The 25007-nt window shown below is 36.5% G+C and overlaps 1 long non-coding RNA gene across 1 annotated transcript in view; it reads left to right on the top strand.

The window, feature by feature from the left end:
* LOC147825481 (uncharacterized) overlaps window positions 1–13009 on the top strand; it is a 60462-nt gene extending 47453 nt beyond the window's left edge. Inside the window, exon 3 of the long non-coding RNA XR_015440643.1 lies at window positions 7239–13009. This is a non-coding gene — a long non-coding RNA (uncharacterized LOC147825481). The remainder of the gene's footprint in view (window positions 1–7238) is intronic.
* The last annotated feature ends 11998 nt before the right edge of the window (window positions 13010–25007 follow it).

The raw sequence follows: 25007 nt of genomic DNA, 5'->3' as shown, positions 1-25007 counted from the left end.
CCTGGTCATTTAGAAATAAATATTGAATTCATCTGTTTACATAGGCATTTACCTCTTGTCCAAAGGCATCCACTTGAGTACTTACAAATGCTTAGTTACAATTTATATTATCATTTAAGTATTGATGTCAATAACATTACTTATTTATACTGAATTATATGTTAATATTATTAACTTGTAATTCACTATGCCTGTCATGATTTGCAATGGATGTACTAAATTAGTCCACCTGGCTGATGATCTTAACTATGGCTTATTTGGAGGGGGTAGGGCTTACATTATAAGCATCTGAAAAATCATAGTACAGGTTATTTTCTCTCTAGGTTTTATTTCAAGTAAATACTGTAGCTTCCATTACATTTGCTAGGCAAGCTGCATGTATAACACAAAGCTTAACAAAAATCCAGGTTTCCCCAAACAAACAAATAAATTTCTCAATAAGATAGGTGAAATGCACATGTTTGGCCCTTATAGGAAGTTTTGGAAGGAAGCATTCTAAAGCCTATACTTTTCTAGAAATACTATAGTCCAATTAACAGATACTTGTTTGGAGAAACTGATGGAGAGTCTGGAGTTATCTAAGAAGAAAGATCCAAGAGTAAGGCAGGGGGCATCACAATCCCAGACCTCAAGTTATACCATAAAGCTACAGTGATACAAACAGCATGGTATTGGCAAAACAAACAAACAGACTTGTGGATCAATGGAACAGAATACAAGATACAGAAACAACTCCAAGCATACTCCAAATCCCTTTATTAGCCACTTTAACAAATGGTGCTGGGAAAACTGGGTATCTACATGCTGATGAATAAACCTAGACCCTTTATCTCTCACCATGCAGTAAACTTAAATCAAAAATGGATCAAAGGTCTAAACATTAAAACAGAAACATTTAACCTGCTGGGAGACAAAATAGGTAAAACTCTTGAAGACATAGGTGAAGGAAAGATTTCTGAGCAAAATTCTGGTTGCACAAGAAATAATACCAAGAATCAATAAATGGGATCACATTAAATTAGAAAGCTTCTACACAGCAAAGGAAACCATCAATAGTGAAGAGACAACCTACAGAATGGGGAAAAAATTGTCAGCTACTCCTCAGACAAATGACTAGTATCTAGACTATAAAAGAACTCAAAAAAATTAGATCCACCAAATTTAAAGACTCAATCAAAAGATGGGTATCTGAAATAAATAGATCGTTCTCAGATGAAATAGAAACAGCTAATAAATACATGAAAAAATGCTCAACATCGCTGGCCACTCAAGAAATGCAAATTAAAGCAATGCTGATTTTCTATCTCACTCCAGAAAGAATGGCTTCCATAAAGAAATTAACCAATAACAAATAAGGTTATGGGGAGAAAGGAACCCTTCTTCATTGTTGGTGGGAGTGTAAACTGATACAATCACTATAGCATGGAGATTCTGAAAAAACTAAAAATAGAACTTCCATTCAACCTAGCTATTCCTCTTCTAGGTATCCTTCCAAAAGAGTTAGAGACATCATACCACAGTGATGTATGCATATCCATGATATCCATGTTTATAACCGTACAATTCATAATAGCTAAATCTTGGGAACAGCTTTTATGTCCATCAACAGATGGGTGGATAAAGAAAATGTGGTATTTACACACAGTGGAGTACAGTACTACTGTTGCATGCAGAAGTATAAACCAGAGTCATTTGTAGAAAAAATGAATGCACCTTGAGACCATAATGTTAAGTGAAGTAACTGAGACACACAAGATTAAATATTACATCATTTCTCTTATAAATAAAGTATGCAATAAAAGATAATATGAAAAAAGAGGGAAAAAAAGGTTATTGTAATCCCAGCCCAAGGTATCTAAATGTACCTTGACTTAGTAAATTGTCTTACAGGTTTTGTATGTTTTCCCCTATTAGTCTGATTTTTAATCTGTATATATGATAATTAGTTTATGTGATCTTCTAAGATTAATAAATGAATTTGATGGTGGCAAAATAAAAGGGGAGAGTGAAGGGAAGGGGAAAAAATTGAAATGTATTATCTACATGTACCAATTCCCTTCAATAAATGTAATCATTTTGTACTGCAAACATGGACTAATAAAAGTCAACAAAGACATTAATTAATTGATTTAATTAATTCACAAAACCAGAAGTACTTCAACATTACTAGGGGCAGAATATGCACTGAGCAATGAGACCACGGTTTCCCCGCAGCTGTAAGGGTTGCTTCCCACTCCTTGCACAGCTACCTTGACCTCCCTAGATGATCCCAGGATGGTGAGCCACCAAATACAGGCCGTTGTCACTGGGACAAGGGCTTAGCAAGGAGGCTCTGTCTGTTGTAATGAAGCTTCCTAGAAGTTGGACCCAGAAACCTTCTCCAGAGCTTGGAGCTTGGAATCCACAGGTGGTCATGTAATTAGTATGCAACCAAGGCAAAACTGTTCCTTTCATCTTTTCAAATCCAATCCTCCCTCTCCTCCCTTCCCTAATCACCACTGCACAATCATTCCTTCCTTTTCTGAATGTCATTGCCATATGATCTAATGCTCAAATTCAAAGCCTTTCTCGTTCCAGAACAGAGCAAGTACCCTCCCCTGCCAGCTTTGCTAAATGTCTAAAGGTACCACTGTCCCTCCGTCCACTGAGCCTTTAAAAAGCATGGTGGCCTTTGATTTCTGTTTTCCTCAAACCTCCCTTTTATCTAGTCATTTGCTAAGTATTATCAATTCTACTACTGCAGTATCTTTCATATATTTTTCCATTATTCACAATCCCATGTCCCACTTCAAGAGCTTCCTCCCTCACCTGTCTCTTTTTGGAGACATTTTTAAACATATGTCAGGCACTTAAAAAATCACCACATAATGCTCAGCTCTTTTGAACTTCACTGTCATCCATCTTCACTGATTATTATGAAGTTTCAGTAGTCAATGGCGAGTCCACTATTCTTCCAAGAAAAGGCGAAGAGCTATATAGGCATTTGGGTACATTGTTTTATCTTGATATTTTGTGATTGATTGCTTTGATTTCTTCAAATATTTGTTGTCTGTTCTGGTTGAGTAAAAAGAAAAATGTATCAAGCATGAAATGAAGAAATAGAAAAAATAACTAGGTCGATCTGCCATACAGATCTGATCAGAGATGTGTTGAGTCAAACTCCAATAAATGGTGACAAATTGGAAAGGAAAAATCGTACCCTGGATATATAGTTCAAATAATTACTGGTTTGCTGAAGTGAGCTAGGCATCCTACACAATCAAGTATTTGCTTCATCCTTTGCCTTGCTAGGACCAAATATGGAGCCAACAGAAAATGAAGAGGTAATTTCTACACAGAAATTTTCTCACGATTTTTAGTTACCCAGTTTCTGGAACTCCAGGTTCTCATTTAGTTTTGGGTCACTCTGACATTTTCATCTGCATAAAAATAATGACTCTGCTCTAAGTACCTCCAACTGAACATGGCCAAACTGAACTTGCTACATCTGCTCCATAAGTCATGCTCTTTGATACTTCCCTAGTTTTGTTCATTACACTGCTATTTGAAATTTTTGATCGGAGCTTCTTCATTTCAATCACTCTCTTCTTTATCAATTCAAATTTACCAGTTGCCCTTGAATCTGTGTCTTCCTTTATTCTTCTGCTATTATTACAATGGCTGAGTTCCTCAGAGCTCCTTGGCTGGGAAGTCTAACTGAACTCAAGTTTCTTTCCTCTTCCTGAATCCATCAAACTGCTACATTTCTATGTGTGTAGTGGCCAAAGCTTCCTGCCACTCCATTTGATGAGGTGTTAGGTCCAAGTTAAATAATCCATGGACAACTCTATTAAACAGTAAAGTGGTATAACAGTGACAGACTCATCACCTTTGACTTATGTCCAAATTTCATAATGTTTCTTAAAAGCAATATGGAATAGAAGATGCACATATATTGATAGCCCCTGTCTAGAGTTATGAATAACTAAAGAGAGCAAAAGTAACAATAATAAAAATGAGAAAAGGCTTTGGCATTTTAGAAAACTATAATAATTCCTTACAATCACATAATGCTCTCTCTTTTTTGTATGCTGCTTTCAGATATTACTTACATTTCAGATATTACTTTAAGATATTACTCAGTTATATTTAAGATATTACTTTGCTTATATTAACTGATTTATTCATTCCAACAGCTCTATGTAATGAGTATAGAAAAGGAAAAATAGCACATTTTATTACTTTTCCAATACATCCACAACTTTCAAATCAAGATCAGAGCATAGCATTTATCTCTAATAACTTTAGATATTCCTCCACTGGTTAATAAAAATGTTCAACTGCCTAGTCCAAAATTTAGAGCCCTGCATGTTCTGATTCTAACCTTTTTCTTCATCATCCTCTACTCCACTACTGTAACACCATGCTGTGACTTCAAGCCCTCAACACACCCCATGTTATTAGTTAGGGTTCTCTAGAGGATAGAAAATCTATGTATAATTATGCAAGGGAATTTATTAGGTGGCTTACAGGGTCAGAGGCTGAAGTGTCCAGAACAGCCATCTGTGCACTGGAGAGTGGGAGAATCCGGTAGCTGCTCAGCCCACAAAGTTGGGAGCTGCAGAACAAGAGGGTCCAAGGACGCTGGTCCCAGAACCAGTCCAAGATGAAAGGCTCAGAGGCTCACTGGAGGCTCAGTGCAAGTGTGTGAAGAGAAAATGCCAAAACTGGACCTGGAGGCCTACACGCAAGGGCAGCCACAGCAATGGATGCACCACCTCAAGACTGGTGCTCCTCAAAACAGACACTTCCTTGTTCTCCACTGTTTTACTCCATCCAGGCAATGAGCCTATTGGTTGGTGGCACCCATAGCCCAGGTGGGCCTCCTCCCATCACTTTGCTGGCCTGGATGTCAGCCATCCTCGGACACACCCAGAATCCGGATTTCCTAACCTGCCGGGTTCTTACTTCATTCAAGTTGACATATCACAATTAAAGGTCACACCATACTTTCTCCCTTTCACATCTTTTTCCATACTCTTCTCTCAACTCCTCCTATATCTGCAGCATGAAATTATATGGTCTTCTGCTACTGGTTATTTTTTGAATATTTTAATTAACCATCTCTATGTGATCTCTCCATTTGCAATACCTAATAGAGTGTTGCAAATCCCTTAGGATTTACTACCTTTCCCTTGAAAGATACAGCAGTTTATGAATATATTTTTCTACATTGTGATGAAAATTAATTGAAGACAAGTATGTGCTATTTTAATTTTTCCTTTTCACAGCAGAAGGAAAAAAGTTGATGAATATAAAATGATTGGGATAGTGACTAACATATGGTAAGTTCTCACTAAATAGGAGCTATTATTAGCTAGAGAAACTATTGCATGTTCACAAGAAATCCATCAGCACCAGGGTCCTTTGACTAGAATATTATTATTATTATTGGGGGGTTTTTTTGGTACCAAGGATCGAACTCAGGACCTTGTGCTTTCCAGGCAGGCATGGTGCCACTGAACTAAATCCCTGACCCTGATGTGAATATTAATTGCATTAGAGGAATAACAAACCTGCACCTTAGGCGAAATGACAGTCTCAGTCTCACATTTTTATAAAGTAAGTAGTGGTGGTAGATGTAAAATTTGCAATCTAGATCTTTTTACTTGTAAGGCTAATACTATCTATATTTTGCTATTAACCCAGTGGTGCTCATTAATAAGCTAATTATTAGATTCTGAAGTTAAAAGCAGTATTAATGGATTATTAATTCAAATTCATAATGTCAGCGCAAGCCTGATTTAGTGCCTCTGGTTATGAATAAAGTCACACCCATTTGTTTGCATATTGATTATGCTTGCTTGGTACCAGAGTTAAGTAGCTGTGACAGTCCTTCCGGTCTGGCCCTTTACATTAAAAATATTGACTTTGGTCTATGTTAGTATTCTCGACTCTGGTGACATTGAAGTCTTCTACCAAGGAAGTCCCACCTTTTGAGATTTTTATCAAATTTATCTGGAGTAGAAATGTTAGTGTTTTTTTAATAAGAAACTTTTGCTAAGAAATTTTGTCTGTGAACCTAAGGTGCACTCAGGATAAAGAGTCATTGGCTAGGAAAGTCCCTTACATGCTGATTATGATGACAATTAAAGCTATTGGATACAAATTTGGAAACTATGGCCAAGTCACAACTCTGTATTTTGTAATATGCCTGCTTGGCAAAGATGCCGCCATGATTTACTCATTGATTTACTCCTGTGGCTTGCAGTTAGAAGCACTAGTTTTCATGCTCTACTAACAAAGCCATTTGGAACGAATAAAGAGAGGCTTCAGGCAAGGAGATTCTAACACCTACTTCATTTACCTAAAACAACTACATTTTATTGCTGAAGATCAGACAAAGGCAGGCAATTAGAAGATCACTTGTGCCTTGATTAAAAACCTCATTTGCTGAAAAATACAAAATGCCACTTATATTAAACACAATTGGAACAAGTGGAACCCAACTTCAGTGCACTTGTGGTGTCACTTACTTACCTAATCAGCTTATAATTGTAGACACTGTTGTCATGTCTCTCTTGTAATAAAGAGTGATCCTTGAATAGGTTCCTTCTCTCTCTCTCTCTCTCTCTCTCTCTCTCTCTCTCTCTCTCAGATAGATGGATAGAGGGGGGAGGGAGAGATTGAGAGAGAGTAGATAGATAGATAGATAGAAGATAGGTAGATAGATACATAGATCCAGCCCACGTTTACATAGAAAGGTTTATAAATCATCCAATCTCAATTTTTTGACTCTGCAAGTGCACGTGTGTGTATGTGTATGTAAAGAGAGACAGAGACTACTACTTAAATGCTACCAAGATTAAAGTTCATAGCTTGTGTCCTTCTAATTTTATAGCATTTGGTAACCTCTAGGAATCGAGAAAGGCCCCAATGAGGGGTAAGTCTGTGAAGAGAATATCACTGGAGTTTTCTCCTTATTCAATTCATGAAAGATACTTGAACTCAATTCTTCCCACAGGGTTTGGTGAGTTTCTAAGGAGATGATGCTAGGGAGAACATCTGGAGTACCAAATATCCAGGGTCTGAAGTTTGCTCTCTGGTGTCGGTTGAGTGTGTTATGGTCACCAGAGGAAAATCATCCTAAAGTTGCCACTATTGTTCCTCACATTTATGCTGTGAAAACCACTGACTTTTCAGGTCACTTCACTGTGCCATAAGATCCTCATAGAGTTACCTCTTGTTTTACTTAAAAGAACTCAGAAAGCCAGCATGGTGGAGGATGCCATTAGTCCCAGCTACTCAGACGGCAGAGCCAGAAGGACTACAATTGGAGACCAGCCTGAGCAACTCAATGAGGAGGAAGAGATAGAGGAAGGAGTGAAAGAAGAAGGGGAAGAAGGAGAAGCCACAGTGGTAACACAGCAATAATATGAACAGACATTAAGTATTCTCCCCAACTCCTGCCAAAATGTATGTAAATGCAGCTGGCTGGATAAGTCCACACTCTACAAATCCAGTGTCCCCATCTGAATTTTAGACTTCAAGAAGATTTGTTAGAAAGCTTAATCCAAGTTTTTACCCTTGCTACACACTTTATGCAAATAGGAATGAGATCTTTTCCTTTGATTCAGAATCTGGAGGACAGATGTTTGTGATTAAATCTCAGCTTCAACCACCCCCTGCCAAAAATAAACAACAACAGCATATGACACATTTACTATTTTTCATACGATCCAAAGAAGGGGTCTTTTTCAATCACCCTGTGAGGCCAAGGAAATAGGGACTTCTTTCTTTCCTCTTTTGAAAATCTCTGGGTCTCTTCTCCCATTGCATTCATGTGACTGTAAAAAAAACTACTGTAATTTTTTAATCCCTCTTTCCATTCATTTATCACTCCTCCATCAAATTTGTCCCTTTAGGCAACACAAATATTACCCCAAACTTTGCCCCGAAAAGCAGTCTCATCATTACTTTTGAGAAGGTTTTACTCCTTAGCCAAACACAAGGGGTCACAAATCTCTTGGGCTGACATACCTAGAGGGACAGAAGAGAAGAATGTGGATATTCAGTCTCATTCTCTGGGTAAGACTGTTGTCTTCACTGTGATGTGCTAGGCAGTAGAGAGGCAATGGAAATATCAGTGCTCTTCACTTTCATTGATTTTACAGTACAGTCCAATGGTCAAAGTCCAGGTGGACATTACCTTGAACAGCCACTGGATACTACAGAAGCCCTACATTTGTGCTTTTGGTACCAGTGCTGCCCTACCCTGCTCATGGAGTGCTATGGCCACAGGGCCTGCTCACATTAATACAGCTCCAGAGAAAAGTGGGAAATGTAGTGCAAAGCCACTGGGTACCTGGACTGGAGCACTTAGTTCTCATCCCTATCCTCTTGGTTTTATTTTTTTAAGGACATGAAAGGGATTTTGTAAAATCTGATCCTCAATGTTCCCAAATCACAGAACCAGAAAACCACACCAATCAAATATAACAAAGTTGCTCATCCATCCCCATGACAACTAATGATAAAACCAAAAATTATTACTTCATGTGAGAAGAGAGTAGGAGGAATAGATGGACTTTTAAAAGCAAAAATTTTATTTTCATTGAAGTGCCTTAAAGAAGAAATTTTTTTAAAAATATACAGTATATGAACAAGACTAGATGTAGAAATTAGCCAGAATTTCTTCCAAAATATTATGGAATCTTCCTTTAAAAATGGCCCCAAAGCATCAGGGGCTGCTTAAGTTTCAGTAATCAAATAAACAAACTGAACACTACTCTGCATTATTATTATTTCAGTGATGAGGCGCATTTTCCAGAGACTGGTTTCACATTAGCATTCTGGAAGGCAGGTGGTCATCATCATTTTAAGATCATGAGTTAATCTTGGCCTGGGCTTGCTGCAGACAGCATAAATCATAGGTCCCTAAAATACGACAGTTTCAGTGCAAATTGATCTTTATGTTTTTCTCCAAAAAAATAAGCTCCAAAATTGCCTTCCTGAAAAAATTCATCTATCTCTCATGGTTTGAAAAGATAGAAAGAAATTGGAAAGAAACCTGTTCAGTTTGAGTATTTGAAAATTGCAATGAAGATTGCAATCTTTATTAATTTAATTATCACCACGGATCTGACTTTTCAAATGAACTAAAAGGCAACTGTTAAATTATAGAGGTTTAGAGTATATTTATATGTTAACTGCATATTAGTGCAGTTTCTATATTTTGGGCATGATTTCCTGCATATAATGTCTACTGTGAGCCTGTTTCATAGATTTTAAAAATCAAGATCTAAAATCACTAATGCTCCATCTCAAAAAGCATGCACAGGAAAAAATATCAATTTTGAAATCATAATCCCACAATTTCTTAGCTGAATGCCCTTGTTCTGAAGATCTCCCATCTATAAAATAGGTATAACAATAACGCCTCAAAAAGTAGAGAGTAAAGAGATGGAAGATTTTCAAAATTTGTTTTTAAGCCTTCAAACAACACATAGCAGTCTAATCTTAATCATGATTCTCTTATTCAGTATTTTCTCAATTACTCGTTTCTGCCATGTGCATTAGTCCTTATACAACAAAAAGTATTTTTGCAGAAATGAATTTAGACTTTGAAAAGAAATTCTAGAATTTGCTTCTCCCAGATTTTGGATTTGAGATGGGAGTTTTGGCACTGGTGTGAGAATGGTAAGTAGCTGCCAGGGAACTGTTGTAGTCTAAATATATTACTGTTTGCCTGTGTGAATTATCTCCTCATGCTTGTTGAGAGAACAGTGCTTACCTGAAATGCTGCAGTATCATAAAATCATTCTTCACTAATACATTCTGGTTGAAGAGGAAATATATCAGTCAGATAGGATTCTCCTACTGTAAGGTTTTAGCAATCAAGTCAAGTAATCAATGGATTTTATAGCTTATAATGGATGGATGCATCTTTCACTTAAGTAGCTTAAATAGCTAAAAGCTTTTGATAATTTTCTCATTATAAAATTCACTTGTCTAAAGACAAACTGTTTTCTGAAATTGACCAAGCAAATTCTATAAATCACAGCTCTGAAACTTTGCTATTATAGCCCCATATAAATGCCTTGCTTTCTGAAGTAAATTTGGGACACCAAATATTCATTTGTATGCCTGAACATGCCATGAAACAAAAAAAAATTCTGCATGATAAGACAGAATATATTATTATTCTTATTTGCATAATAAATCAGGCCTACACTGTGGGTCACTGAGAGCTAGTCATAGCATCTAACAAGTTCTGCCTTCAACTTTGCTTTCAATTTTCAAATTAAAATAATTTTAGGGGGTACAAGTTTCCACATTGTGAAATCGCAAGTAGATCTTCAAAAATATGTGGCCGCTAATACGAACATTGCAGGAATGTGATACCAAAGTAAACGGTTCCATCAATTACAGAGCTTGGGATTCTGATCATGACACCGTGTCTGATGCACCTACTTTTGATTGGAACAGTGTAGTAGGGAGGACAGACACTAGCTCTTCTCATGGTTCAGACTCAAGTACAGCAGTGGTTTAATTTTCTGCACTTGTGTCACTGTTCTCTCCATTTCCTGTTTTGATAAAAAGACATTGATTATATAATCTTCAATGGAAGTATATACCATGATAAGTAATATTATTAAAAATTCACTGTAAAGGCTTTTATCATTAAAATGTTAAAATTGAAAGTCATGACTCAATCCACATTCTGCTTGGAATTAATCATTGAATGCATTATATATGGAGAAATTCCTATTCAGGGATTCTGTGACTATTACAGTTGAAATTTATATGTAAACTTTTGCACAGAATAAAAAAGGATGGTGAATGTAAAATACACTGATACAATGCATATAGAAATAAAAAGGGGCTCCCATGTTGAAAATAAACGGTATTCTTCCAAACTTTCAGGTTTGTCTGGCCAAGCCTAAAGATGAGTAAATCAGCTCCTCCAGAAGCCTATTTATGGAACAGATCTAGCAGCTTTCTGAGAAATGATTCACCTTAAGAAAAAAGTCAAGAAACAATAAGTTTATCCAAAAACAATAGAAAAATACTGAAGAAGAAAAGTAGTCCTCAGAGAAGAATATTGATTATTCACTACTGTATTACTCAATCACATGAAGCTTGGCCTGACAACTGAATAGACTTGTTAGAATTTTTTAAAAATCAAACAGCTACCTTGTTGACATTTTTTAAAGCTCAAAGGAAATGAGATGGTTCTACCATGTATCTTGGGTAACACAATCAATAAAAATTGGGAGTGTGAAATATCTTTGTTGGCGTAATGTGATTCTAAAATGCAATCTATGGAGGTTACTATGAGCAAAATTATGGACAGAGAAAGAAGTGCTTATTAAGTTTTTGATGGCCTCAGCAGAATGGATCAAAAAGAAAACAAACAAAAACATGCATAAGTTCTATATTTTTAAATCAAGACAACAACATCTTTAAAAACATGGAGTCAACATACCGTGGAAGCATTTGTTCTTAGTTGAGTATTAATGGCTCTTGGATTACATTTTATTTCCTTGAATTACTTTCATAAATACCATAGCAGTCTACTTTCTCCAAAAGAAATCAACACGATGATTAACACTGATCTTTGCGATACAATTTCATGTCATTAACACAGTAAAGTCAATAGCGGTATTAAAATAATGTGTATTTTAAGCTTCCCAGCTCAGACCCATTTCTGTGGTATTTAATACTTTATTATACAGCTGAAGTTCTGTAGTTTTCTTAGAAAATTTAGTGTTCTAGAATGATACTGGCTCCTTTCCTTGTTGTTTGAACCAACATCATATCTATAATGCTATCAGATAGGACCTAGACCATTACACCATGAGAGTATAATACAGTGGAGAAAGATTTGTGCCATGGGATAATCCAATTCTAAAACATTGCATAAGGAAGTTTTGTTTGTTTTATATACAATTTAGAGATAATACTAATTAGGGATTTGAACTGAATGTTTTGAGCCAAAGTGTTTCAGCTCCAGATTCTTAATTTCTGAAGACTTGAATCCAAACAAAGTGCATATTTCCTGACACAATAGACACTTGTAATCAGGAAATGCTTACAGGGAAAATGAATGAATGAATCCTTCATTTTGAAAGTGCCATCAACTTGCAAACATCTACTTTTGTCACACATATTAACTACACAGGATGGACTATGGATGGTAGAATTGGAGTACTGGAAGACGTTATGTCAACGTTGCATTTTTCCGTCACGTGCAATCTGTCCAAATATTCTTTGTGTTCATTCTGCATATCTCTGCCCAGTCTCCATGCTCAGCCATTGTCCCTGCTGTCCCATTCCTCTACCCAAATGTCCTGCAATACTTGTAGATTTTAATTTCTTGTCCTGACTTTCCAGGATTTTTATGATCTGTAGCATGGTGAACTTCACTACCTTTTATCCTCTGCCCTGTACCTATGTACTTACCTTGCTTGTATTCTCATGACTTCCTAACCCATGAACATTGAAAAACCACTCCCAACTGTATGACTTATGTCACCAAATTCTCAGTATTGCACACATTCTTTGCCCCTTATGCAAATTCTTTTCCACATAGTCTTGAATATCTAAACTCAGATTCTTCATGAAATCTCTTCAAACTATCAATCAGATTAATCCCTTGTCACTGATCACCATTGACTTACTTGTACAGAGACACAAAGTTTAGTAGCAGCCAGAGCCACAAATAATAGTATGCTTACATCTAGATTTTTAAATTCTTTTATTGTAGAGTTAAAAAGTAAAATCTAGGTAAATAATTTCAATAAAAAAGGTAAGCACAAACCTGAATGCAGAATATGTGAGTAGATACAAGGGGTGATTGAAAACCATAGTGTCATGGTTGAGAGGTTCTGTCCCTAGACCTCTGTGTTCAGATGAAGGGAAGGTGATTGGATCATGGGGTGCTCTGCTATCAGTGGATTAATTCACTGCTGGGTGACCCAGAAGGAAGCTCCCCCGCTGCCATCCCAAGCTCCTAGGGCAGAGAAGGTGAGCCACGCAGGTGCCAGAAGCACACCCCGCCCCCCCCCCCCCGCCATGGAAATGAGAAGACACGTAAACAAGACTCAAAAATGGACTTCTAGATCACCTACAGCAACCCCAAAGGGAAACGAGATGGAACAGTCTGATACTCAACCACCTGGACTCTCTGAACTGGCAACAAAAGAGGATCTGGGAAAAATGAAATCAGAAATAATTACTCAGATAACAGCAAAGATTTTGCTCATGGTCCAAGACATGATTAATAAATCTAGAGAGGACACAGATTAAAAAAATAGAGGATCTGAGGAACACGATGGAATCCCAACATAGGAAACAAATGGAATCCATAAAACAGATGCAAACAGATTTCCAGGAGATTAAAAACTCCACTGAGGTCTGCACAGCAGAATAAACCAATGTGAGGATAGAATTTCAAATATAGAGGAAAAGACTGCAATTAGTGGCCAGGAAAAGAAAAATTGCTTTAAAATTGTAAAGGAACATGAGAAATCAACCCAGCAGCTGCTAGATGATGCAAAGAAGAATAACATAAGACTGATTGGAGTCAATGAAGAAACAGGAGAGAGTGCAGATGACATAAAAAAAAACTCTTCACAGAAGTGATGGCAGAAAGCTTCCCAAGGAGGGGAAAAGAACTTGACATACAGATAAGGGAGGCATATAGGACTCCAAATAGCCTTGATCAAAAAATATCCACACATAGGCATATAATAGTTAGGATTCCAGAAATCCAACAGAAGAACAAAATTCTGCAAGCAGTGAGAGAAAAGAAACAAATCACATACAAAGGAAAGCCCATCAGAATCACAGCAGACTTCTCAATGCAAACCCTCAAGGCAAGAAGAGCTTGGACTGATGTATTTCAAGCCCTAAAGGAAAACAGCCTCCAACCCAGATTGATGGACCCTGCAAAACTATCTTTCAAAATTGATGGAGAAATAAGATACTTTCATGATAAAGAGCACCTCAGGAATTTCATGAATATCAAACCGGCACTCCAAAAAATTTTAGAGAATACCCTAGGAAAAGACAATGAGGATCACAACCCCAGGACACTCAGCAGAATGATTCCATTGGGTGTGACAAATTAAATTCAAAGGAGGAGAATCCAACAAAAAGAAAAAGTCATGACAAGGCTTTTAAAACTTTTAACTTCATCTCCCTAATGAGTGTATAATTCAATCTTGTTATTGTACTGATTAGTATTTTTTGGATTCTAGAGTTGCACACCTTTCCTTGTGCTATACTGGCTATTTATCATCTTCTTATGTCTACTTTTTAATTGGGTTGTCTTTTAACGAGCTCTAAGAATTCTTTATATATTCTGGTCATAGGTTATATGCATTGTAAATATGGTCTGTTTAAGGACTACTTTTCATTTTAATGATGTCATTTAAAGTTCTAAATTTTGATGGAATCTCATTTATCAATTTTTTCTTTTATGCATCATGTCTTTTGTATACTAGGTAGTTCTTGCCTACCCTGAATTCATACACATTTTCCCTTATAATTTCTTAAAGTTTTATACTTTTAGGCTTTCATATTTAGGTTCATAGATTCCTTCAAGTTATTTTCATATATGGAAATAAAGGGTTGAGGTTAATTTTTTATATACGGATACCAAGTGTTCTAGTGCTGTTTGCTGAAAACACTATCTCTTCCTCAGCTCTTGAATTGAGTCTATATTCTATAAAATGCTAATGTTAAATAATCTTTCAAAACTCAGGGGACCATATAGGTGTGACTCTATTTCTAGATTCTCTATTTTATTCCAATGATCTATATGTCTTTCCTTACACCAACACTGCCTTGATTACTGTAGCTTTAGAAGAAGTCTTAAAATTAGGTACTAAATGTCTTCCAACACTGTTTGTTTGTTTCTTTCAACTTTTCTAGGTCCTTTGTACTTCTACATAACTTTTAAATTTCAATATCCAATTCTTCATTTATAGCAAGTATACACAGATCTGAATTTTTATACATACTTTGTGTTTTCTAATCCTGCTAAATTCAAATACAAGTTCTAGGGGCTCCTAGAGATTTCTTAGTATTTTCTCTGTAGATGATCATTTCATCTACATATAAAGATTTTGCTTCTACCTTGCCAATCCTATCTTAATTGTGTCATTTTATTGCCAGACTATTTCAATGGGGCCTAAGTTTCAAAGTTTAATGGACAGATAAAGAGTGAGAATATCTGCTCTTGTTCCCCACCTTAAGGAGAAAGCATTGTATCTTCTCCATTCATATAAGGCATTCTTGCTAGAAGTATGGAGTTCATGTCTTTAATCTGTTGAGAAGGTTCTGTTCTACCTCTAGTCTCCCGATAGCTTTTACCATGAACAGCTGTAGAATTTAGTCCAATACTTTTTCTCCAACTAGTGACAGGATCATATGGCTTTTTCCTTTCCTCTGTCAAAATGATGACTTTTGGGGGTGGATCTTCCAATGCTGAACCAACACTGCCATCCCTATAACAAAACCACTTTCTACCTACTGACTTCTAATAGTTTGTTTTGTAAACAAATTTCTATCTATGTTCATACTTTTTTCTTCTATTATCTTTATCCAGTTTTAGGATTAGCACAATGTTGAATTCCTAAAATGAGGGGAGAAGTGTTCCTTCTTTTTTCTGCTTTAATTGTTTGATATAATTTACCAGTTAAAATGTATATGAGCCTGTTGTTGTCATATAGGTAGGTTTTCAAGCTAGGAATATACTTTCTTTAATAGGTGCTATTCAAATTTTATATTTCCTCCAGAGTTAGTTTCATTAATTTGTCTTCCAAGGTACTTCTTAGAAGTTGTCAAATTTATTTCAAAACAGTTTTTTGAAATATACTTTTTATATCCTTTTACATTCTGTAAAATCTGTGGTAATGTCTCCTAGATCTTGATATTGTAATTTAAAATTTATATAATTGATATTGTATAACAGGAAGAAAAGGTCTAAATGTGCAGGGGAAGTGGGAGGGGTAGGGGAAAGGAAAAAAGGGAAAAGAAAAAATATGAGAAAAGGAAAAAAATGGAAACAAAGTCTTTGCAAATAGGGAAGGGTGGAGGGGCTGGAGGGAAGGGAAGGGGGGAAAAAAAGAACCAAGATACCTATGTAAAGTTACAAGATCCCAATGATGAATTTAACTGTATTTTATACTGAAAATGTACCAATAAACTTAATGGGAAAAAAAAGTTCACTGTTGGGTTTGTGGTTTACGAGGTGGGGGATGCTTAGAAGAGGTGAAACAGTATCTCTCCCAACCTGCCTTCCCCCTTCTCCCTCTTCTACCTAGTCTCCAAGATATGAGCAGCTTTCCTTCACCCAGGCTCTTCTATCATGGAGCCAGGTAACAATGCATGGATTGAGACCTCCAAAATTGTGAGCCAAAATAAACCTCTCCTTCTGTAAGATCTGGGTATTGGGAATGAAGAATAACACAGATTTTGGTACCAGGAGTGAGTTCAGTGCTATGAATATCCGACCATGTGATTCAGAAGCCTTTGGAACTTGTTTCTCAAGAGAGTTTGAAAACAATTGTAAAGGCCAGCTAAAGAAGCTCTAGAATTCTGTAGGTTGAGCTTGGTGGAAGACTCTGGTTGGAGCTCAGAAGACTACAATGTTCACAGAAATGTAGACAGTAAAGACCAACCTTGGGAGGTTTCAATTGGGAACAAGTACTCTATTGCCAGTTGGACTCAAGACTATATGTATTATACTCTGGCAGAAAATTCATCTTAATTTTGCCTATGTCTTGAGACACTGTGGGAGACTAAGATTAAGGATGATGGATTAATCTTGTGGAGAACATTACAAAGCAGCCCGATGTTCAAGCTGTAGCATGAGCACTGCCTGCTGCTTTGAGTGAGATATATAATGAGAATTAGGAGCAAAAAAAAAAAAAAAGAAGCTCCTTTAATGTTGAACCAAAGTAGAACATAATTGCTGAAAAGATTAGCATATAATGTTAAGTGAAATAAATTAGGACCACAAGTTTAAATATCACATGGTTTCTCTTACATGAGAAACCCAAAATAAAAATAAAGAGTAAACTAAAAGATAGATAATAGGAAACAAGGAAGGAGACCAAGAGATGTAGGGAGCTTGTGTTACAGTTTTCTTTTTCTGATTTTGGAATCAGGCTGATGCTGGCTTCCAGAAATGCATTTAGGAGCACTCCATCCCTTTCAATTTCCTTGAAGAACTCAAGAAATACTGGTGATACAATATCTTTAGAGCTTTTGTAGGATTCAGCAGTTCAACACATCATATCTTATCTAGGCTACCCACCTTTAGGGCAAGTAGCATTCACACCCTTAATCCTAATACTGTATCCTTGATCTCAGCATCACACACCTTAGATCCAGCCACCTCCAAAAAGCCTCACCTGTGACCTCATGAGGCATTAGGGATGGGCATCTAAACAGAAGCCATAACATGTACTATACACATGTGCTAATAAAATAAATTTTTTAAAAATCCAACTACTTTGTGTCAGCACAAAAGAAAAGATGCCTTGAGGGTATTTCAGGAATCAGCAAGACCTTACCCTCCACAAGCTCACAAGCGGAAAAATGAAACTTTGCTTTGAGAAGGAAACCCTAGCACACCTTGATAAAGAATGCCTGCCTAAGGAATCAGTTCCCTGGGATTCACTTCACAGTGCTTAGACATGCATGCACTCAGAGGCCTCTGAGGCAATGATCCAATGTAGCCCAGCTACTGCTCAAGCAACAAACAAACTTTAGCATCACTTGGTTTTACAGGCATGCAGAAGACAAAACCTGTGAGGTTAGAGAGGCTTCACCCTGATTTCATAGGAAGGTCTGGGAGATGAGGCAGTGTGCTCCTGTGTGGGCAGTGCAAGAGGCTGTGATGGTGAAACAGAAAGGGCAGTGGAGACTCCATGGGGCTGGAGGTGACAAGGATGTAGAATATCTGCTAAGAAAACCACAGGCAGTGAGCAAAACTGCCTCTAGAAAAGGGTAATAAGGGCTGTAAGTAGCAAGGCCATAAGGGCAGGGCTGCCTGTGTCCTTTGGAGCTCACATTTTGCCATCATTTACCGCATGTGCCGGGACCAGAGGTACAGAATTTAATGTTTTCCCTGCTGAGCTTCAGTCTTGTGTTACTCCCATCTCTTTCTATCTCCCAATTTCTCGCTTTTGTAGTGGAAACATTTACCCTATGTCATTGGACAACAGTAATGTTTAACTTTAGTTTTTATTTTGACAGAGGATCAAAGGTAATATTGTGCCTTGAGTCTCAAAGGAAACTTTGGTCTTGGACTTTTCAGCAATGCTGAAACTGCAAAGACTCTTAAAGATGAACTAAATACATGTTACGTAAAGGGATAGGTGTGTGTCTTTTGGGACACAGGAGCAGAATGTTTTGATTTTGAAATATCTCCCCAAAGCCTTGTATGTTCAGATATGGAACTTCTGGAAGGAGATTTGGCCATGGGGAGCACTAACTGTGCTCATTAGTGGATTGATTCACTGATGAGTTCATGGCTGAGTGTGCTGTTAGGAAATAGGACCTAGTTACAAGAGGCTGGGACTGAGGGCATAACCTGGAAGAGTGTGTCTCCTTCCTGGCTCCTCCCATCTTCCTCTGCTTCCTGGCTACCATGATATCAACAGGTTTCCTCTATCAGGCCTTTTCACCATGCTGCTTCTGCCTTGGAGTCAGCCAATCATGAACTGTAACCATGAATGAATCAAACCTACCATTGTTTAAGTTTGGGGTGTTGGCTATTATTTTTGCATATTTTTATATATGCTAAATGTTTTAAGTTTTTAAAAAATGACATTTTAAAGTAAAAGATACATTATCAGGGACAATGGTATCTGAGTGTTCAAAGCAAGGGGGAGTATTTTAAGTATCTTGAGGGGGGGTTACTGGCAATCTATCTTTTACTGTAATAATTTTTTTATTTAAAACTTTACTATATTTTTTATCACATCTCATTGCCCAAACATTTGCAATAGTTTCTGTCAAATAAAAACATGTGCCCTCATCCACCTTATTTACCAGATCTGGCACTGTGAGACTTCTTGAATTTCAAAATGACTATGGAAGGTCAGCATTTTGCATGGATAGAAGACATCAAGGCAGCTGTGACAGTGCAATTAAAGACATTCATGAAAGAGAACGTTTACAACTGCTTCAGAAAGTGACAAGAACGATTGGGTAAGTATATCCAAATAGAGGAAAGGTATTTCAAGGGGGATTATGGCAGTGTGCCTTTCAGAGTAATACTTTCATTTAAAAATACATTTGTTTAAACATTCACCATATTTGGACCATGTCTCACTTAGAAATCTTATTGTCTTTATCATATACTTGAGAATTCATTGTATATTTATTGTCCTCTGATGCTGTATGTTTATTTAACTTGGTTTTCAAGTTGAGGGTAAACACCTTGAGGAAAAGAACAATGTCTCCTCGCAATGTTTTGTGTTCTCACTGTGCATAGTACAGTAATCCTTATTGCTTGATTTTCCATTCCTAGTTTGACCAACTAGATTTTTAAGGAAAAATAGGCAAATTATTATAAATATTTGGAACTCAGTATTCACATTTTCCATTTTTTAAAAAGCTCTCTTGGGGCTGGGGATTTAGCTCAGTGGCACCGCGTCTGTCTTGCAAGCTCAAGGTCCTGAGTTGGTTCCCTGGTACCAGAAAAAAACAAAAACAACAACAAGAAAAAAGAAAAGAAATTATCTTATTAACAAAAAGAGAATAAGCAGATAATATAAGGAAATACAAGCAAAAACTATAAGAATAAAAAACTATTCAGTCTATTCAACCTAACTAATACGGTGGTGAAATATAAACAAAGCTCCATTTTGTATAAAGTTACCTAAATTTAGACTATTATTATAAATGTATAAATTATAATACTTTTATGTGTAAATAACAAACCCTGCATAAAGGTTGTTTAAATAATAAAGACTATTCATCTCAATTTATAAAATAATCTAAAGGAATATATAGTAATTCACCAGAGTGACATTTCATTCATTTGTCCTACTAGGGATTTAGCACTAATAAAATAGTCATTATTTTCTTAAAATTTTATTCCAGTTATGTTAGAATTTTAGTGTAAGAGAAAAATGGAAGAAATATATGTTTATACATTATATTGTATAACATGATATATGATCAAAATATGCTATGAATTTTTAAATTTAAAAAAATGGATTACATTAAAAGACTCATGGTAATTAGTCTCAGTTAAAACACTTCCCCTCATTTTGAACTCACTTATCTCATCATTCTTGTCATTTTCTGAAACAGTTCTGAAAGCCTTCTGTTGTGAGGACTTGCATAAATATATATATATTATATATATTACTGGCTCTGTTCCTCTGGAGAACACTAACTTATCCAGATTTGGGTACCTAGAATGATTTTTAATACCTCAAAAAGGAGCATTAACTCTCAAAACACAAAGCTTGAGGGACACATTCAAATATATCCAAACCATGATTGCTAGCATCCCCGTTTCTTGTGTGGAAGTACAAATCTAAACAAGTGATTGAGAACAAAAATGTGACTATCGTAACTTTCTTTTTAAAAAAAGGATTACACCTCTGTACCTGAACAAATAGTTCACCTTCTATAAAGTATATGCTCACCTCCATGCCTGAACCAAATCAGTCTTTTGTTAGCAGAAAGAAAAGAAAGAAAATAGCTTCATACAACCAACAGTATCTATTGCAATGTTAATATAGAAAGTTTACATTGATTACCTAGTGTCATTTGGTCCCTAGTTCACAAAGCCTTAACTAGAAGCTAAGTCTTTGCCTCAACTTTCAGATTTTTTTCAATACTGAGTAAAATGAGCTCTATATGTTTATTCAGCAGTACATACACATTAGCACAGAGTTACAGAGTAAATATGTGTAAAAGAATCGCTAAATGTATACACAGGCTCTCTCAAATATTTTTCTAAAATATTAAGTGTGATTTGCTTCACTTTTTAAAAAAATACTAAATTCTTTCAACTCCTCAAAAGAATATATATATATATACCCGGAACTGAAAACACTGCTGAATTTCAGGGTTTTTTATTCTAAAATAAGAGATTACACCTTATGGTTTCATGGCTTTCCAGCCCTGTGTGTTTTCCAGCTACAGGTTTATTCCAACTTCACACAGAAAATAAATTTATATTCTTAATTGACAGACCTCCAAGTACTTTATACTTACAAAAATGTATCATTGCAGTGTTGGTATAAACACATAACTAAGTAACTCATTTTTCAGAGGATGACTACATTAGTAGATCTTACAGTGATCGACACATATATAGCATTGATATAAAGGGAGAAGACTTATCTTCATGGAACATTCCGGCTACTGCCTTCCAGCCTGGATCTGAGTTTCTCTACGTGAAGTGACTGTCTAGAGAATGACTAGACGTTGGGCTTTGCTGGCCCAGTCACATCTCTACCACTAACTTGGCAAGCAGCCTTGACCAATCACATAATCACTCATGACTTCTTTTTTCCACTATTAAAGAAAATGAACTATATCTATTTTGGTGCATTTAGGAAAAGATCATATGTGATTTTTGTATGTGCAATAAATGCCTATTCTTTCCTAAGTGATAACTATCACTTTTAACAATACATTGTACTTCTTATATCTATATTTGTTCTCTTCTCTAGTAACTTTATTTTACTTACTAATGTTTTCCTTTTCATTTCTGATTAGAGGAAAAGAAAAACATGAACTCGTTTATCTTTTTTATCCTAAATATTTCTGGGTGCACATTAATTACTGCTACATATACACCCAATGTATGAATAAATATAATATATACAATATTTGTTATGGGCCCTAGATGTAGAAATGATGAAAAGGTAACACTTTATAAACCTCAAAAATTGTAATAATGGCTGATAGGCCTAAAATCTGAATGACTAATGTAGAGTATAGAAATCCCGAAGAAAATAATTCACTTTTTCTGTTTAACCTAAAATAGGAAGAAATATGTCAAACAATGTGAAGCATCTAACTCAATCTGTAAAGACTATGTACTTCTTAATGTGAAAGTCAAAGCAGTGATCCAAAATAAAACTTCATGAAATATTGTACAGAACACTACCAAATTTAGCTATGAAGTGTTTGAAACTATTTGCTGTGGAAATAAGAGGAAATACATTAACCTGGTTATGTCTTTTCCCATTTTGTGCTGGAAGAATACAGCTTATTTTATTTTCAACAAAATCAATGCTTGTAGTGCTGGCCCACCAATGTTGACATCAGCTCAGTTTTTCTCTTCCAGCAGAAATTTGTAGCAAAGGCCCAGAAGTTTGTACTTTCTGTTCAGTTTTCTCCAAAGGAAATACTATATGAAGTGTGCATCTGCATGAGACTAAGCATACGAGTAAGGGAAAGAAACTGAAGCCTATGTGCTCAGGCGCAATGGGCTTTCTTTGAGCTTTGTTCCAGAGGGCAATGGGCTTTATCCGACCACTGAAGGAGAGTATCTAATTTTCCATGCCAATCCCCAGGGCACACTTGCTATTAAATGAAAACAGTAAACTAACACATCGAAAAGATTTGGTAAATCATGGACAATGTCTTACATAACCTTTGGATCAGTCCTACCAGGTAGGCTTTCTTCTCCTCATTTTGCAGATAATGAAAAGAAGACCCACCTACATCAAAAAGTGCTATCAAGCAGAGCTGGCTTTGCTGCTTCCAACTCTAGCCTTGCATAATGTCCTCTTTCCACTATTTGAAACCTCCACTCTTCCCTCCATGAGTCAACTTTACTGGAATCCATCTGCTGTGGACCTTCTACACCCACCCATGGTCTGGGCTTCTCTCAGCTATACAAACTGACACTGAACAGTATGGCACCTACCTGGCTCGTTCCCCTCACTTGTTAGTGGCAATGGGACTTGGACCTTATTATTTTGCTCAGGCACGACTTAAACGCATGAGCCAGGGAAGTGTTCAACTTTTCATAAATGATTTGTCCTTATGATAAAATCTCACCTGATACTTTAGAAAAATTGAACAGACGCTATCACTTCAGGGCACCTTGGGTAGATCAGAGCCCAATATCACAGGAGCTTTTCCTCAGTCTTTTCACATCATCAAGCTAAATAATGACTCTGAAATTTCCTGATGTCTTTCCTGCCATGAAGTTTAAATTAGATGTGGCGTCCCTTGAGAACTATTCAAAAGAGTTCTAAAGACAGTGTAAAAGTATTGAAGGAAGCTCAACGAGATTCTTTTACTTAAATATACATAACTATGTATGTATTAACTTCACTTCATTGAAATGAAAAGGAAGAGCTAAGTTCAACGTTAATATCATTCTCCCACTGCTTGACTTTGTATATAAATGTCAATATTCTGAAGTTCTGCAAGATGGATATTTATAATTACTGCCTATTTCATTAGCTAAAAAGCCAGCATTAGAAAGTAAAAATTAGATTTTAATGAACAATTCTTTGGAAGGATGTCATGAATTGGTATCTGGAGGATATAATCACGACTTAAAAATCAAGTAGATTAAATGAGACTAGGAAAAGGCTAGACAGAATAAAGATTAAAATAACTTCAAAGACAGGCCTTTCTTGAACCACTTTTCCTGGCCCCTGGGGGAAAATGAAGTAGGAAGAAAAGGAAATAAGAAAGAATAATAAATGTGCACTTTAAAATATAATTTGTATTTTAATACTTTGTAGTTGGTGGGTAAGATTTGGGTTGACACTTTTTACAGTTGTGATTTAAAATGGTAAATTAAGGGGTTTGGCAGCAAATAAATAGCTTCATGGTGACGGGTGCTGAAATTCAATGTCCTTCCATAGGTTACTGCCCAAACTCTGCCCGGTCTGGCTTCATAGGTCCAGCGCCATCTCAGGAGAGGTTTATGACCAAGATACATCGCCTGCATAGGTTTTTCCAATGCAGCCTGGGCAGAGACTGTTGCTGATGACGGTTGAAATGATAACGAGTAATATTCCTGTCTCAGCAAAGGCACAGGGCCGCCTTCCACACCGTGCACTGTGCTAGACCCTCTTTATCCTTAAAGCATGTTGACTTAAGGGATAAATTAGCAAGGATATGGAGGAGCCAAAACTAAGGAGAACCTGGACTCAGCCTCAGTTCATTTCTCCTAAGGACTGTGCATGCTGTCATCACTATGAGGGCTTAAACAGTATTGTGCTTGAAATAAATTATGAAGAGCTTGGGTTACTCTTCTGTTAAAGCAAGAATTACAATTCCATCTATATAGTGGTCCAGCAAATCTAATTTATACTCATGGCCATCCATAATCCCACTTCTCTTAGCTAAAATATATCTTCTTTTCTTTAGTTTTCTTCTGAAGTATCTCTTTATCCTATGAGTTTTATTTCATAAATAAAGCAAGGAAAGGATATTTTATGGCTCTTTGTCCACAATTCCATTATGGGGGTATCAATAGTAAATATTTCAAAAACTGATACTCTTGAATTGTTTGAGATATTTTGGTCCTTCTAGAAATTTGACGCTTGTTTGCTGTTACTGATTTTATTCGTGAAAGTGTATATGTGTGTGTGTGTGTGTGTGTGTGTGTGTGTGTGCGCCCTAAGGAATTAACTCATAATTACAACAGGGAAAACAGCACACTTTAGCAGATATATCGATGTGGGGGAAGAGATGTAACTCCCAACCTGCTAGATATCCGAAACTCAAGTTTGTGTTCTCTGAAATCAAAGAATGAGTTCTAGGCACAACAGAGGTGAAGAGTAGGAAAATTTATAGAGAAAGATAGCATTTGTCTAAGAGAAACAGAAGGGGGACTGAAAAATGAGTTGCCTGCCCCACTTTTCAAAGGTATTTTATACAGCAAAGTCATGAGGTGAAGCAGGTACAAAGTGGGACAAAACTATAAGACCCAAAGGAATATTACAAGGTGGGCATGAGGTATGACAAAACCATGACCAACCAATAAGATTACAAATACGGTCACCCAGATA

The sequence above is a fragment of the Heterocephalus glaber genome, unplaced genomic scaffold (genome assembly GCF_053883595.1).
Source record: "Heterocephalus glaber isolate CG9 unplaced genomic scaffold, H.glaber_assembly_v1.0 deba00001498, whole genome shotgun sequence".
Lineage (NCBI taxonomy): Eukaryota > Metazoa > Chordata > Mammalia > Rodentia > Bathyergidae > Heterocephalus > Heterocephalus glaber.
Note: the sequence above shows the minus strand (reverse complement) of the source record. Positions and strands in the feature narration are given on the sequence as shown.